This window comes from Miscanthus floridulus, chromosome 4 (genome assembly GCF_019320115.1).
Source record: "Miscanthus floridulus cultivar M001 chromosome 4, ASM1932011v1, whole genome shotgun sequence".
Lineage (NCBI taxonomy): Eukaryota > Viridiplantae > Streptophyta > Magnoliopsida > Poales > Poaceae > Miscanthus > Miscanthus floridulus.
The window spans coordinates 114,045,948-114,060,683 of NC_089583.1; positions in this window are offsets into that span (position 1 = coordinate 114,045,948).

Here is a 14,736-nt window from a genome sequence, read left to right on the forward strand (position 1 = left end):
CATCCAATCCCTTCATGTATAAAATGCAATCAGTTAGCCATGGGTGCATCTCATTGAGTATATATACAAGTTACAGCCATGGGTGCGCGGTGCACATGTCTAAGACTCGTGGGTGACCGTGGTCACCACGCGCGAGAAGCTAACTGCTAGTACAAAACTGAGTGTCTCTCGAACCCCCCCCCCCAGTCGGTGCATTCTTCACATGTTTATCGAGATGACGCATAGACTAGAGCGGAAGGCTTCGAAGGTCGATGTAGGCAAGCCCTTTGTCATCACATCGGTGTATTGCTCACCGGTTAGAACATGTAGAACGCGGAGGTCTCCCAGTTGAACTCACTCGTGAATGAAGTGGATGTCCAATTCGATGTGCTTGGTCCGCTTATGATGCATGGGGTTCGCCAACATGTACATGGCGGAGACATTGTCGCAGTAGGCGATGGTAGCCTTGGTCACGCCACAATGGAGCTCACCGAGAAGCTATTGGAGTCATATACATTTAGCCGCGGCATTCGCGACAGCATGGTATTTAGCCTTGGTGCTCGAGCGGGAGACCATGGGCTGCCGTTTCGATGACCAGGACACCAAGGCATTGCTAAGAAACACACAAAAGCCTGACATTGAGCACCTAGTGTCTGGGCATCCTGCCCAGTCGGTGTCTGAGTATGCCATGACAGTGAGGCCTAGTGAGCCACGTAGGGAGAGGCCCAGTGTCGATGTGTCGCTAACGTAGTGCAGTATGTGTTTCAACAGAGCAAGAAGCGGCACCCAGGGATCATGCATATGCAGACACGCTTGCTGCACGACGAAGGCGAGGTCTGGCCGCATGACAGTTAGGTACTGCAGTGCCCTGACCAAACTCTGGTATGTCTTGGCGTCGTCGATGGCTGGTCCATCGGCATAGAGCTTGCCTTTGGCGTCGATCAGAGTTGTCGCTGGCTTGCAATTTGTTGTACCAACGCGCTCGAGGATGTCCTCGGCGTAGCGCTGCTAGGACAAATAAATGCCATCGGTAGTGTGCTTGATGTCGATGCCAAGGAAGAAGCGTAGGTCACCGAGGTCCTTGATGGCGAACTCAGTTTGTAGATGCCTAATAATCTCTTGAAGCAGTGCTGGACTGGACCCCATGAGGACAATGTCATTGACATATAGAAGAAGATAGACAATGTTGGAGCCATGGCATAGGACGGAGAGCAATGAATCAAAGCGTGTTGAGGCGAAGCCGTGCTTGATGGTGAAGGCGACGAACCAGTTGAACCACGCTCGAGGAGCTTGACGAAGATCATATAAGGATTTATCAAGGAGACACACTATGTTTGGGCGTGCGGCATCAACAAAGCATGTGAGTTGTTGGCAGAGAACATGTTCCTGAAGAGTGCCATGGAGGAACACGTTTGAAACATCTAGTTGATGCGTAGACCAGCAGCGAGAGGTAGCAATAGTGAGGACGATGTGGATTGTGGCTGGCTTAACCACCGGCGTGAAGGTTTCACCGAAGTCAATGCCAGCTCATTGTGTGAAGCCATGGACAACCCATCGTGCTTTATAGCGTTCGAGGGTGCCATCCAGATTGAGTTTATGGTGGAAAACCCATTTGCTAGAGATGACATGAGCACCGGGTGGGCGATCGACCAAGCACCATGTGCGGTTAGCTTGAAGAGCACGGAACTCCTGCTCCATGGCACCATGCTAGTTAGGATCCTAGAGCGCAGCACATGCCAAGGATGGTAACGGAGATATGGCGGTGCTTTTAGTGGGAGGAGGAGATGCAGTTGTGGCTAGCGCATAGCGTGGGTTGGGTTTGATGATGCCAGCCCAGGCACGGGTGAGCATCGGGTGACCACGCGTAGGCGAAGGTGCAGCGGCAGTGACCACACCAGGAGACTGGGATGGCGTGATGCTCGGGGATGTCGCTGCGGGTGATGCCACGATGGGCGCAAAGGGCATAGCCCTAGTGGCAGAGATGGGTGATGGTGTAGCTATAAGAGCTAGAACACGTGGCAAAAGGGTGATGTGTGGCTGGGGAAGTTCCTAAATGACGACAGTGTCTGTTGTCGGATGAGGAACAGTACCAATAGAAGAGGAATTGCAGCACAGGGAGTAGAGTGGTAGGGAAAGGTATGCTCGTTGAAGGTCACATGATGAGAGGTAATCACCCGGTGTGTGTCAAGATCAAGGCACTGATAGCCGCGGTGGTCAGTGGGATACCCTAGCAGGATGTAGGTGGTGGAGCGAGCGGCGAGCTTGTGGGGCATTATGGCAGCCTGATTTGGGAAGCAGAGGTAGCCAAAGACCCTAAGATGGTCGTAGGTGGGTGGTGCACCGAGCAGGCATTGGAACGGTGTCTAAGAACCGGTGGCTTGGCAAGGACGGCGATTGAGAAGATGCGTCATAGTGGCTAGAGCCTCGACCTAGAATGAAGTAGGCATGTCGACGTGCAAGAGCAGACTGCGAACGCGACCGTTCAGAGTACGGATGATGCGTTTAGCGGTCCCATTTTGGGAAGAAGTATAGGGATGTGACAAGCAAAAAACAATACCATGAGCTGCAAAATGTGCGTGCAAAGCTTGATTGCCAAATTCTTTGCCATTGTCAGGTTGGAAGGAGATGATGGGAAGCTAGAATTGGGTACTGACATAGGCGTGAAAAGACAAAATGTAGGTGAAAACATTAGATTTGCAGCACAGTGGAAATGTCTAGACTTAATGTGTTAAATCATCAATCAAGACAAGATAATATTTGAATCCAAAATAGCTAGAAACAGGTGAGGTCTAGACATCAGCATGTATGACTTGAAAAGGAACATAACTAATAGATTCAGACGATAAAAATGGTAATCTAACATGTTTTCCAAACTGACAAGATGAACAAACATGTGAGGATGACTTTGAACACATAAAATCAACATGATGAAGAGCTTGACAAAGAGCATGATGCCCCGGGTAACCAAGCCACAAATGCCATAGATTAGTAGTAGCAGTGGTAGCAACGAGTGCTTCCGGCGATGGTGGTGCCATGGGGTACAAGTCGCCATCACTATTACATTAGAGGATCACCGTGTGGGTTGGGAGGTCCTTGATAGAGAAACCATAGGGGTCAAACTCAACAGAAACATTGTTGTCATGAGTGAGAGATCGAATGGAAATAAGATTCTTCACTAGAGAAGGAGAAACAAGGATGTTGTGTAAGTGAAGGGGAGAGTGAGCTGTGGCAATGGCGGTGGTAGCGCGATGAGTGATAGGCAACGTGGCGCCATTGCCACTGGTGATAGAAGAAGATTGAGAGAGGGGAAGAGGGGAGGGAAAGTTATCGGTGTTGGAAGCCATATGAGACATTGCGCCGGTGTCGAGGAACCACTGCATGGCCTATGACCCATACGGTGGCACGCCAGAGGTCGTGAGCACGGCGAGGAGGGAATGGTGGTTCCACATGTCCGATGAGGCTGGTGAGGCGGCGCTGGTGGGAGGGATCCACCACTGGCAAAGTATGCCTACTGAGGCTGTGTGCTGGGGCGAGGACCCAGAACACCGACACCTAGGACACAGAACAACATGGGCTAGGCCTGCACCATGCCGGTCCATGGGTTTAGCCCAGGAACCCATGCGGGACCTTATGGACGAGCTATAGAGGTGGAACCACCCAGTTGATCGTGCCCACGCCCTTTCTTCTTGGGAGCACAATCGGAACCTTAGGGCTTGGCAGCCGAGTTGGAACCGCCGTCGATGGTAGGAGTGGAGGTAGAGCGGCCGTCGGCAGTGGCGAGAAGAGCCTGATGGTGCATCACCTTCGCCTGCTCCTTGTCGTACTACTCCTCTAGTAGAAGATAGAAGCGCACCGAGGAACGTATGCGGTGGGTTCTTGGCGGTGATCACAAGGACGGTGTGCTGGTATTTGGAGCTAAGCCCGTGAAGCATGTTGAGGACTTGGGAGGTCTCGCGGACTGGCTGACCAACGTCATGCAGGGCATTGGCCAGACACTTGAGCTTGCTAGTGTGGGCCATGATGTCCATGTTGCCCTGGACAAGACTCCTAAACTCCGCCTCCAAGTAGACAGCGCGGTGAAGCTCGTTGTCCCTGAACTGGTCATGGATAGCGCTCCAGATGGAGTAGGTCGTAGCCTTGGGAATGCGAACGATGGCGCGGATGTCCTTAGACATCTAGTTGTAGAGCCAACTCAGGATGCACTGATCCTTCATGATCTAGTCTCGATCACGGCGATCATCGGCTGTTGGCAGGGAAGAGAGGTGGGAGCCAAGGCCGAACTTGTCGATGAAGGCGTCGAAGAAGCAGCGCCACTCAGTGTAGTTCGATTCGGTGAGGTCGAGCTCGATGGGGACATGCGCCTTAATGTTTGCTGTCTTCAAGATGGCCGCCGACAGCGCAACGATTGGGGCGCATCGAAGGATGCATCGAAGTCAATAGAGGATTTGGAGGAGTGGGAGTCAGCGGCGGACTGGTTGAACTCAAAGAGAGGGTTGGTGTTGGTGTCCATGGCACTGGAGAGCAAGAGCAGCGGAGAGGAGAGGGAGTAGCGATGGTGGACGGTGTCGCTGGGGGCGAATGGCGGTTGCGGAAGAGAGGCGAGCAGGATCAAGCTACGTCTACTGATACCATGTAGAGAGAAAGAATATGGCCAATAACTGTTCCATTGCATCTCATTGAGTACAAATACAAGTTACAACCGTCGGTGTGTGGTGCACACATCTAAGACTCGTGGGTGACCGCGGTCATCACGTCGAGAAGCTAACTGCTAGTACAAAACTGAGTGTCTACCAACAGCCGTAAAATAATTAGCCTATGACTAGCTGCTCATGGACAGCGTTTTAGGCTAGTCCGCAGGCCCACTCAGGGCGTGTCTAGGAGGACGGACGCCCTAAGGAGAGCATCACTGATATAACAATCCTAGTACTCATCTTCCCTAATCTTCACCTGTAGGATCTTGGTCGGGTGGCCAGGTCGGCTAGCTCGTGGAACATCCTTGTAGATGACGCAGAGCTTCGTTAGTGTCTGTTATGGGCTCGTAGTTAGGCACCCTACGGGGGTCAGCCTCCTATAGCCCCGCCAACAGCAGCAGGCCCAGCAACACTAGCGCCACCACGGCGAGACACCAGCTGCTCACCTTCTTTACTGCCATGACCGCCGCATGGCCCTTCTTTTTTCGTACCCTAAGAAATATGTACTCGTACCTGCTTGCGGTTTGTGCTATGTTTGTTGTTATGTATGTACATAGACATGATACATTTTGGAGACATGGATCCAATTCTGAATCAAACTCTATATCATCATTGGCTGCGAGTCTGATGGGAGGTCCTTGATAGAGAAACCATAGGGGTCAAACTCAACGGAAACATTGTTGTCATGAGTGAGAGATCGAACGGAAATAAGATTCTTCACTAGAGAAGGAGAAACAAGGATGTTGTGTAAGTGAAGGGGAGAGTGAGCTGTGGCAATGGCGGTGGTAGCGCGATGAGTGATAGGCAACGTGGTGCCGTTGCCACCGGTGATAGAAGAAGATTGAGAGAGGGGAAGCGGGAAGGGAAAGTTATCGGTGTTGGAAGCCATATGAGACATTGCGCCGGTGTCGAGGAACCACTCCATGGCATGTGGCCCAGACGGTGGCACGCTAGAGGTCGCGAGCACGGCGAGGAGGGAATGGTGGTTCCACATGTCTGGCGAGGCTGGTGGGGCGGCGCTGGTGGGAGGGATCCACCGCTGGCGAAGTATGCCTACTAAGGCTGTGTGCTGGGGCGAGGACCCAGAACACCGACACCTAGGACACAGAACAACATGGGCTAGGCCTGCACCATGTTGGTCCATGGGTTCAGCCCAGGAACCCATGCGGGACCTTATGGACGAGCTATAGAGGTGGAACCGCCTAGTTGACTGCGCCCACACCCTTTCTTCTCGGGAGCACAATCGGAACCTTGGGGCTTGGCAGCCGAGTTGGAACCGCCATCGATGGTAGGAGTGGAGGTAGAGCGGCCGCCGACAGTGGCGAGAAGAGCCTGATGGTGCATCGCCTTCGCCTGCTCCTTGTCGTATTGCTCCTCTAGTAGAAGATAGAAGCGCACCGAGGAACGTATGCGGTGGGTTCTTGGCGGTGATCACAAGGACAGTGTGCTGGTATTTGGAGCTAAGCCCGCGAAGCATGTTGAGGACTTGGGAGGTCTCGCGGACTGGCTAACCAACATCATGCAGGGCATCGGCCAGACACTTGAGCTTGCCAGTGTGGGCCATGGTGTCCATGTTGCCCTAGACAAGACTCCTGAACTCCGCCTCCAAGTAGACAGCGCGGTGAAGCTTGTTGTCCCTGAACTGGTCATGGATAGCGCTCCAGATGGAGTAGGTCGTAGCCTTGGGAATGCGAACGATGGCGCAGATGTCCTTGGACATCTAGTTGTAGAGCCAACTCAGGATGCACTAATCCTTCATGATCTAGTCTTGATCACGGCGATCATCGGCTGTTGGTGGGGAAGAGAGGTGGGAGCCAAGGCCGAACTTGCCGATGAAGGCATCGAAGAAGCAGCACCACTCGGTGTAGTTTGATTCGGTGAGGTCGAGCTCGATGGGGACATGCGCCTTAATGTTTGCTGTCTTCAAGATGGCCGCCGACAGCGCAGCGATTAGGGGCACGTCGAAGGATGCATCGAAGTCGACAGAGGATTCGGAGGAGTGGGAGTCAACGGCAGACTGGTTGAACTCGAAGAGAGGGTTGGTGTTGGTGTCCATGGCACCGGAGAGCGAGAGCAGCGGAGACGAGAGGGAGCAGCGATGGTGGATGGTGTCACCAGAGGCGAATGGCGGTTGCGGAAGAGAGGCGAGTAGGATCAAGCTACATCTACTGATACCATGTAGAGAGAAACATATATGGCCAATAACTGTTCCATTGCATCTCATTGAGTATAAATACAAGTTACAACCGTGGGTGCGCGGTGCACACATCTAAGACTCGTGGGTGACCGCGGTCATCACACCGAGAAGCTAACTGCTAGTACAAAACTGAGTGTCTACCAACAGCCATAAAATAATTAGCCTATGACTAGCTGCTCATGGACAGCGTTTTAGGCTAGTCCGCAGGCCCACTCAGGGCGTGTCTAGGAGGACGGATGCCCTGAGGAGAGCATCACTAATATAACAATCCCAGTACTCATCTTCCCTAATCTTCACCCGCAGGATCTTGGTCGGGCGGCCAGGTCGGCTAGCTCGTGGAACATCCTTGTAGATGACGCAGAGCTTCGTTAGTGTCTGTTATGGGCTCGTAGTCTGGCACCCTGCGGGGGTCAGCCTCCTATAGCCCCGCCAACAGCAGCAGGCCTGGCAACACTAGCGCCACCACGGCGAGACACCAGCTGCTCACCTTCTTTACTGCCATGACCGCTGCATGGCCCTTCTTTTTTCGTACCCTAAGAAATATGTACTCATACCTGCTTGCGGTTTGTGCTATGTTTGTTGTTATGTATGTACATAGACATGATACATTTTGGAGACATGGATCCAATTCTGAATCAAACTCTATATCATCATTGGCTGCGAGTCTGATGGGAGGTCCTTGATAGAGAAACCATAGGGGTCAAACTCAACGGAAACATTGTTGTCATGAGTGAGAGATCGAACGGAAATAAGATTCTTCACTAGAGAAGGAGAAACAAGGATGTTGTGTAAGTGAAGGGGAGAGTGAGTTGTGGCAATGGCGGTGGTAGCGCGATGAGTGATAGGCAATGTGGTGCCGTTGCCACCAGTGATAGAAGAAGATTGAGAGAGGGGAAGAGGGGAGGGAAAGTTATCGGTGTTGGAAGCCATATGAGACATTGCGCCGGTGTCGAGGAACCACTCCATAGCCTGCGGCCCAGACAGTGGCACGCCAGAGGTCATGAGCACGGCAAGGAGGGAATGGTGGTTCCACATGTCCGGCGAGGCTGGTGGGTCGACGCTGGTGGGAGGGATCCACCGCTGGCGAAGTATGCCTACTGAGGCTGTGTGCTGGGGCGAGGACCCAGAACACCGACACCTAGGACATAGAACAACATGGGCTAGGCCTGCACCATGCCGGTCCATGGGTTCAGCCCAGGAACCCATGCGGGACCTTATGGACGAGCTATAGAGGTGGAACCGCCTAGTTGACCACGCCCACGCCCTTTCTTCTTGGGAGCACAATCGGAACCTTGGGGCTTGGCAGCCGAGTTGGAACCACCGTCGATGGTAGGAGTGGAGGTAGAGCGGCCGCCGGCAGTGGCGAGAAGAGCCTAATGGTGCATCACCTTCGCCTGCTCCTTGTCGTACTGCTCCTCTAGTAGAAGATAGAAGCGCACCGAGGAACGTATGTGGTAGGTTCTTGGCGGTGATCACAAGGACGGTGTGCTGGTATTTGGAGCTAAGCCCACGAAGCATGTTGAGGACTTGGGAGATCTTGTGGACCGGCTGACCAACGTCATGCAGGGCATCGGCCAGACACTTGAGCTTGCCAATGTGGGCCATGATGTCCATGTTGCCCTAGACAAGACTCCTGAACTCCGCCTCCAAGTAGATAGCACGGTGAAGCTCGTTGTCCCTGAACTGGTCATGGATAGCGCTCCAGATGGAGTAGGTCGTAGCCTTGGGAATGCAAACAATGGCGTGGATGTCCTTGGACATATAGTTGTAGAGCCAACTCAGGATGCACTGATCCTTCATGATCTAGTCTCAATCATGGTGATCATCGGCTGTTGGCAGGGAAGAGAGGTGGGAGCCAAGGCCGAACTTGCCGATGAAGGCGTCGAAGAAGCAGCGCCACTCGGTGTAGTTCGATTCGGTGAGGTCGAGCTCGATGGGGACATGCACCTTAATGTTTGCTGTCTTCAAGATGGCCGCCGACAGCGCAGCGATTGGGGGCGCGTCGAAGGATGCATCAAAGTCGACAGAGGATTCGGAGGAGTGGGAGTCAGTGGTGGACTGGTTGAACTCGAAGAGAGGGTTGGTGTTGGTGTCCATGGCACCGGAGAGCGAGAGTAGCGGAGAGGAGAGGGAGCAGCGATGGTGGACGGTGTCGCCGGAGGCGAACGGCGGTTGCGGAAGAGAGGCGAGCAGGATCAAGCTAAGTCTACTAATACCATGTAGAGAGAAAGAATATGGCCAATAACTGTTCCATTGCATCTCATTGAGTATAAATACAAGTTACAACCGTGGGTGCACGGTGCACACATCTAAGACTCGTGGGTGACCGTGGTCATCACGCCGAGAAGCTAACTGCTAGTACAAAATTGAGTGTCTACCAACAGCCGTAAAATAATTAGCCTATGACTAGCTGCTCATGGACAGTGTTTTAGGCTAGTCCGCAGGCCCACTTAGGGCGTGTCCAGGAGGACGGACGCCCTAAGGAGAGCATCACTGATATAACAATCCCAGTACTCATCTTCCCTAATCTTCACCCGCAGGATCTTGGTCGGGTGGCCAGGTCGGCTAGCTCGTGGAACATCCTTGTAGATGACGCAGAGCTTCGTTAGTGTCTGTTATGGGCTCATAGTCAGGCACCCTACGGGGGTCAGCCTCCTATAGCCCCACCAACAGCAGCAGGCTCGGCAACACTAGCGCCACCACGGCGAGACACCAGCTGCTCACCTTCTTTACTACCATGACCGCCGCATGGCCCTTCTTTTTTCGTACCCTAAGAAATATGTACTTGTACCTGCTTGCGGTTTGTGCTATGTTTGTTGTTATGTATGTACATAGACATGATACATTTTGGAGACATGGATCCAATTCTGAATCAAACTCTATATCATCATTGGCTGCGAGTCTGATGGACCAACCTTGCTCGTGGCATTTTATTTCATTTCTCTACCTATACATATTGATCGACTGTTTTTTTTCTTTGAAGGAATATGAAAGACCCCTGCTGGATGAATGAATTTCCTACAACTAAAAAGAACAAAGCATGGACATTTTTTGTGTGATATTTGTTTTGGTTCGTCTGTCTGTCCACGCCTATGATCCCACGACATCTCCCGAATGCTGCGTCCTTTGGTGCGAAGAAAACACGGAAAGTCTTGATCCTGATTTGCATGCGCTACAAATACAAAAAGTCATGACCCTGATTTGCATGCGCTACAAACATGAAAAGTCTTGACCCTAATTGCCTCAAATAAGGAAAGTGATCACCCACGTCTCACGCTCGATCATACCACCCTCATGCCACAAATACGAAATTCTTGACCCTGATTTGCATGCGCTATAAACACGGAAGGCCATCATCACTCATCGCTGCACGATCGAACACGTCTTCTTGGTAGGACTCAAGCGCGTCACTGGTCACTACACGGAGATGATCGTCGCGCGTCCCATTCCTCAAGCCCCTGCATGATCGAGCCACCCCTACTTCTTCCTCGTCGTGTAGTGGAGAAGCAACAACAATGGATCATCCACCGTCTGCCTACCAGTGGATGCACCTGTGGCTACATCATCAATCGCCGCAAGGTCACCACAAGATCACCTCCCCGTGCGATCTCCCTTCCCCATGCGATCTCCCCTCCATGACCTGCTCCATTGTTTGGTCTGTGCGCCCACGTCGTCATCCTCCCCGTGCGCCATGTACACTGCCGCCTCCACGATGTCGCGCCGTCGTCCTCGCCGTTCGCTCGCATCGTGCACCTAGAAACATCACCACCTCCATGACATTCGCGCCGTAGTCCTCATCGTTCGCCCGTGCCATGCACCCGAGCCGTCGTCCTCGGCTACCGCGCCGCTACCTCGACGCCACCTGAGTCATGCACCCGAGCCGTCGTCTTTGCATATGTAGACCGATTAACGTCGCTCGTCCCCCATCGCTCGCCGTTCATGATGTTACACAATCATAGTTCATGATGCTGTAGACGTTCTTGTTATATAGTTAATCATCTATTTTTTCGATATTGTGTGCCTGCACATTGGATGCCATTGTTTTTTAGCATAGTTAGCCCTTTGTCTATACCAATCTCGTTTCAAGTAGCTCGAGCCTTATTTATTTACTGATAGTCTCAATTTATGAGTTTGGTGTACCAATGTTAGATACTTTACTGGTAAAATATATTAGATACTTTTCTCTTGTCAGCTTTTTTTATGGCCACTGAATTTTTGGCTTGCTAATTTTTTTTATTACACTGGATGATATTAAGATGTTTGGCATCAGGCCTTTGCACCTCTAGACCTCGCTCGCTGAATTGGTGTTCACGTAACAGCAACACCAAGCCAGGTCACAAAGTTATCTCTGCACTGCAAAATGTTTGTGGATTGATCTTTGTTTATTTTTGAACAATCTGATGTAGGCAGGCAAGAAAAAGAATGATGATTTCTCGCTGAAGTTAAACCTTGAAAAGGAGGGATTTCTCACTGAACTTGCCCTAAATTGTTGCAATTTATTATCATGGCTTACATTTGTAAACTCTAGGGGATGAGTCAATGGTTGGCATTGATACACTGATGCTTGATGCGATATTTTTTGGTGTGACATTTGTTTTGGTGCAACATTTATTTTGGTTCATCCGTCTGCCCACGCCTGCGATCCCACGATATCTTAATTACTGATTGATCGTGCCATTCTCCTTGATTGAATATTGCCTATCATATGATAGAGGAATCACGGCAAAATAGAAAATAGAAAATTATTGTGCTATCCATATACACATTGCATGTTTGCATGCACTAGCATACATGGCAACATGCAAAAGGAAAGAGAATTAACACAGAAGGAAAGAGAATTAAGACAAAAGGAACCTCTTTGCATTTCTGAGAACCTTGTTAAATCTGCCTACATTTAATTACTTTCCCTCTTTGCATTTGCAAAAGGGATAACTTTTTCCTTCTTTCATTTGGTTTCACGCTCACGTGTTCCATCGCCCTCGCTTGTTGTTTCTTGCGTGAACCATGGTTGATGTCATCCGTCTTCCATAGCTCAGCCTCCCAATCCCAAGAGAAGGTCCCTACCTCTCTCTGACTGGAGATCCGGCCTGCCAGAGGATCTCCTCGAGTCCATCGGGCAGCGTCTCGCGTCAAGCCACGACGCGGCATCCTTCCGATCTGCTTGCTCCCCATGGTGCGCCGCCGTCCCGTTCGCTACCTTCGGGCCGCTCCTGCTGCTCCCATTCGACCCTGACTCGGACCGCGTCGGCTTCTACTACATCCTGGAGAAGAAGGTCTTGTCCAAGACGCTGCCCGACGTGCGCAGCAAGGTGGCGTGCGACTCCTTGTGTGGGTGGCTGGCACTCATGGATGAGGCGGCGTCCGTGACGCTGCTGAATCCATTCCTCGGTGCCCGTGCTCCCCGCGTTGAGCTCTCGCCTGCAGGCGAACACGTCGCGGCAGCGTCCTCATCGAAACACGTGTCTAGGGTCCACGGCCGGTGGGTCCTCCATCCCACCAATGGCTACGAGGACGCGGATGCCGCAAGCAGAGCCATCAAGCTAGAAGATATGAGGGACGTGTTCTTCCGTGAGATCGTGCTCTCGGCGCTGTCTGACGCCGCCGGCCGCGAGTGCGTGGCCATGGCCATGCTTGGGTGCTCCACGGAGGTGGCGTTCTGCCGGGTTGGAGTCGACGGCGCATGGACGCTGCTCGATACCAAACTGGAGTTCTCCGTGGGGTTCATCGTCTACTGTCAAGACAAGTTCTGGACGATCGACTGTACTGGAGAAATCTCCGTCTGCAGCAGCAACGCCGCCGGCGCTACTCCAACCGCGACGCTGCTACCATTGTTGTCGCCACCTATAGGTCTCTACCTCCGCAGCTACCTGGAATCAAACGGTGAGCTGCACATTGTGGGTGCCATGGTGAGCACGTTCCACGAGACACAGAGCTTCACCTACAGCAGCGCGATCTACAAGTGCAACCTCTACGACCGTACGCCGGAGTGGTCCAGGGTGAGGGACATCGGTGATCAGACACTCTTCGTGTCTAAATATTTCAATGAAAGCTTCAGTGGAACAAGTGTATCCAAGTACAAAGAGAACAAAATCTACATGTCTGAGCCATTGTATGGGGATCCATACGACTTGGTCCATCGACTGGAGATCGTTGATATTGCTATCTGTGCATCCAAAATGAAGCCCGTCCAGGAAAAGATGTAGGGTTCCGAGGCTTTAGGTTGAATTCGACCCAATCTCTGAAAGCTCTAGAGTTTGTGAGCCTGCGACGCCGTGCACTTCGTGACTGTATTAAATTCATAAACTTTGTTTTTTTGGATTAAATGTCACTTTAACGTTGGTATTTAATTTAACAGTATTGTTATCTTATCGTGCGATCCGTGTGTTTTTAATATAAATTGTTAGTTATCTTATAGCAACCCACGGATACGCTACCTAGTGAATTAAAAGCCAAAAGGTCCACACAAAAAAGATCCAAGAAAATGGAAACAAAGAAAATTAAGTAAATTAATTGTAGAATGGTTTGCAACAATGAATCAAGTTGCAGGGCATGGAACTGCTGTCCCTACATTCTCACGGGACAAAAGCAAAAAATACATACTTGATCAAATTAATATAAGAAGAATCTGTGAGCAGTGGAGACCTCGAGTGCATGCTGCCTTTCTCGCGTGATCAGATTCAGCTGGGTGGCCAGGCCAGCTCCTGCAGCATCGCGATCTGGTGTATATACACATTTATTTGCAGAGCCCGGATTTACTTAGGATAGCGCACATAGTCGTCCCTGCCGGCGTCGGCCTCCTGCAGCCCCGCCATCAGCAGCAGGCCTAGCAGCACTAGCGCCACCACGGCGCTGCTCACCTTCTTTGCTGCGCCTGCCATGATCGATCGGCCGACCGAGAGATCGATGATGACTTGTACTTTATTCTTGGTGGCGCGGCGGGCGCTGCTGTAATGTTATGTTATTATGGCAAAATAAAGATCTTATCTTAGCTTATTGTATAGGGGGCGAACCTGGAAAATTTGAGTGGACACTAGGAAATTTAGGGTCCACTGGTTTAATTTGTTCGTTGCTATCATTAGTTAAGGGTTTTCCGTCCCACGCCCCCGCCCGCTCGGGAAGAGACATGCAGCGTGGAATTGCCTTCCTCGTTCCTTACGGTAAAAGATCGCCCGAAATAGAAACTCCCGATTCAAGAGTACCAGTGCAAAATATTCTAAGCAAAAACAAGTCTCTCTTCCCCATCTAAAACAACACATGCAAGTGCGCACGTCCATCCAATGTAAAGAATCTTACGATAATACGTGTATGCAAGTGCGCCCTGTTACGGGAATACTCTTACACTTTGTATGTAGAAAAAAAACAACGTTTGAAGTTTAGGTTTTATGTATATATAGGTAGCGTGTCCGTGCGTTGCTACGAGACAACTAAATCTTTTGTACTAAAAACACACGGATCGCACGATAAGATAACAATACTGTTAAATTAAGTATCGACGTTAAAGTGACATTTAATTCAAAAAATAAAGTTCATGAAATTAACACAGTCACAGAGAGCGCGGCGTCGCAGACTCACAAACTCTACTGTATAGACTTTTTCATGATATGGCTAAGATAATATTTTATATTGGCAAAAAGAATTATCCGATATTCATTTCTTTCATTGTAATCCATTTATCTGGACAATGTTTGAGGTGAGTCCAAAATCCGAGTGGCCAAATCCATGGCAGTCCCAAACCTTATACGCTCGTTTGGTTTGATACCAAAGAATTGGTGCGCCGAACCTTCCAGCCGAATCGGCGGCGGACACGAGACGTCGAGCGCCAATATTTTGACTGCCCTCACGGCACTCCTATTGCCCTCCTTCTTATTT